This window comes from Lathyrus oleraceus, chromosome 3 (genome assembly GCF_024323335.1).
Source record: "Lathyrus oleraceus cultivar Zhongwan6 chromosome 3, CAAS_Psat_ZW6_1.0, whole genome shotgun sequence".
Lineage (NCBI taxonomy): Eukaryota > Viridiplantae > Streptophyta > Magnoliopsida > Fabales > Fabaceae > Lathyrus > Lathyrus oleraceus.
The window spans coordinates 414,873,399-414,877,252 of NC_066581.1; positions in this window are offsets into that span (position 1 = coordinate 414,873,399).

A 3,854-nucleotide genomic window follows, 5' to 3' on the forward strand; every position below is an offset into this window, starting at 1 on the left:
GACCCTACTGCACATGCATACATTCATTATTTCAAAAAAAAAGGGTAATCGATTACCCTAATCATGGTAATCGATTACCCAGACAAAAAATTATTTTTTTGGCCATTTTGGACTGGGTAATCGATTACATAGACCAAAAATTGATTTTTTTGGCCATTTTGGACTGTGTAATCGGTTACCATGATTAGGGTAATCAATTACACAGTCCAAAATGGCCAAAAAAATCAATTTTTGGTCTATGTAATCGATTACCCAGTCCAAAATGGCCAAAAAAATAATTTTGGTAATATTTTGGACTCAAACTCAAACACAACAACAACCTAGTTTTGACACCACAATCTTGGTAATATTTTGGACTCAAACTCCTTGACATTTTTGGTTTTGCTTTGCATTTGAAAATGGCTTTTTACTCCTGGGTTGTGTTTTGAGAGAGATTTGAGTCAACTTTGAGACAAGTGGTTTTTGTTGGGTTTACACCCTTTTGGAGATTTTTCGCTCTTACTACTTTTTATCCACCATTTTCAATCAAACCTTGTTTCTTGTTATCATTCAATATTTATCGTTGACTTGTTGTTACATTTATGTGGTTGATTAGTTCTATTAGATAATGACCATGGTTGTTTAGAGTTGATTAAATCTTCAATACTTCAAACCTATTAATGGTTGATCAATAGATCATTCATGATACTTTGAGGCATTGATAGATTTCCTTTATTTCAACCATGCTTGGGTCATTTGATACATAGATGAAACCATTCTCTTTACATTAACTTGTTATTCTATTTTCTTATTGTTATTCTACTAACCACTAACCATTACCTACTAACTTCTAACATGTATATTATTTCACTTTACTTCCTTGCAATTTATTTTATTGTTCATTTACATTCAAGTACTCATTATCATCATCATTGTACAAACTCATCATGCATGTTTATTTACTTGTTATCTATTTTATTATCATCATACATTAAAAATAACAAAAACATGATAAAATGATAAAGACCAAAAATATTCACTCCACTCTTAATCAACTTGGACTTAGAGGATTTCATCTTAGGACCTTTGCTCGGAGGCCTTCCTTTACTCTTTCTGATACTTTGTAAACATTTGGATTTTTATCCATAACTTACACACATGTTGTAAGAATGACATCATGGCACCACCTTAGGGGGACATGTTTGTAAGACCATTATCCTTTGTTTAACTTAGGTCACTTTTGCACACAAAAGGCTTTCTCTTGGGATACCTTACAATGAGACTCTTTAATTTCTTGTTGGTTACTTTTCATTCATGTTGCATAAGCCAAATTTCATTATCAAATAAAATAAACCCTTGATTCAACGTCAAGTGGCATTTTCTTAATCAAATTCAAAACACTTAATAATTACGATTGTTATTGTCCGCCACGGCCCTTAAGTGGTGGAGAATGAGTGAGAATGGAGCATTCCTATCCTTACTCTGATTATTTTGGACGCAAGACACTTGGCTTGTTGTCTAGAATAATCACCTCCGCCCATATACTTTAGTACAATATAATCACAAACATTCTTTCATAAAACCCTTATTCAAGGTAAAAACAATACAACTCATCAAACTCATTTTTGTGCCTTAGGGCATCATCCTGAAATCCCTTTTTTCAAAGGTAAAATCAATCAACACACAAACATTTTCTACTCCGAACTACGGAGCTCTGATTCCTCATCCCCGAATGAGTGATACGTAGGCACAAGGGCCCCAATCCTTGGCGAGCACTATAATAACAAAAACACCCCCTTCTTTTCACACATTCTTTTGAAAATAAAACAATAATAGATAAATCCCATGTATGTAAAACAACCTAAATGGTTCCCATGGAGTACCATGGACGTAAGTGAAATTCTAGTTATCAGACTTTGGATGTCACACAGGTTGTTATGACATCCAATTCTGCACAGACAGGGATTATGCAGAACTTAATTATAAGTGCAGTAAATAACACAAGTAATTGTTCACCCAGTTCAGTCCAACATGACCTACATCTGGGGGCTACCAAGCCAGGGAGGAAATCCACTATTAGTAGTATCAATTCAAAGCTAAACTCACCCGTTTACAACTTATCACTTAATCCCTACCCAATGCAATTTCAATCTTAATCTAAGATCAGAGTTCCTACTCACTCCCCCTCAATCACCTCAGTGATATTAAAAACACTTTGAAGTCACACTTCAAAAACAACTCTTGGTTATGCTTCACAGCTTAAACCAAGATACACAGCACTCACGCTTAAAAGCTTTGAGTGACACAACACTTACAACTCAATGAACACCCTATGCCAAAGCAATCATCTATTTGATAATGACTTGGCTTACAAGATACGTCTAATTCTAGACTCACAAAAATACAGCAGTGAAGTAAGATGGACACACTAAATCTTCACGCCTCAAAATCCCTGAAACTGAATGGAGGAATGCCTTCCTTTTTATATTGCAGCACCTGGGCTTTTGCACCTGTATTTTCCTGAATTTTAGGTCACATACGTTCCCTCAAATTCAATATTTAGGTTGCTAACAAATAGGCTATTTGTTAGGTTCATTGAATGTAGCTTGGTTGTTGATTTTCTGAATTTTCTCTAAGCTGTTGACTTCCTAAAGAATAGCCTGAGAAAGCTGTAACAGAAAACTGAACAACCTACAATTTAGCATATGCTGTCAGGCATGAATGTCACGACATTCAGCTTGACATCAAGGTCCATATGCTGAGTCTGTTTTCCCAGAAAACAGACTGTACAAATCTGCTGACCTGTACATGATCAATATGACCATACTACAGTACCAGCTTACATTAGTAAATGTCAAAGTGTCCAACTTAACATTTACACAATTGGCCTTAAGTTAGTTCTGCTATTCTCTTGAATAACAAACTAAGTAAAGTGCTGAAGTATAGCAGAACACCACTCTGCCCAATCTTCAGTAGCTGCTGTCAATGATGAATGTCACAACATCCAGTTTGACATTCAATCAGTAGGCCTTATGCCAGGTCTGGTTCTTCCTTGATAACCAGACTGCAAGTGAATACTAAGTTCTAACAGAGCTTCTGTTCCTTAGTATCTGTTGACAGGTATGAATGTCACAGCATTCAATAATCCTGTGTTAGCTAGTCCTGCAATAACTACAATGTAGTTACATATACATGTCATGACATCAGTCAAGACATTTGTGTTTTACCATACAATGCAGCCAATTAAACACCTACAAACTCCCCCTTTGGCAAATTTTTGGCTAAAACACTTTGATCCCCATAACAGAGTTCATGGCAGCGGAATAAAACTAGCTAATATACTCAGAGTGGCAGCACACTCACACACATGGAAGTTAAATAAAACTTCACATAGCAGCACACATATATTCGAAGTTGCACCTAAACTTCAACATCAGCTGCAAGGGGGGAATCTTCAGATCTGTCATGAGAGTCTGTTGTAGAGACCCACTCTGTTTGTCAGGGGTATTGGTGGTTATTACTCCCCCTTTTTGTCACAAATGTTGCCAAAGCCAACAACATAGTCAGAGCACAATGACAGAGTTCCAGACTTGGTTTTACTTCACAGTTTCAACCAAGTTCACATCCACTTGATCTTGCTTCACAGCTTCGATCAAGTGATCACCCACTTTTGCTTTACAGTAGGTACCACCATATCAGATGCCATGATGTTGTTTCTGACATCCAGAACCACTCCTGCATGAACAGCATCCTTGAACTCCTGCAGGTACAGAGGCCTTCTCTCTGTAGGGTGTCTCCTTACCCTCTTATATTCACCCTTGATGCGCGCAGCATAGCTATGATATGTTGACCAATCATAGTCTTGTACAAATCGT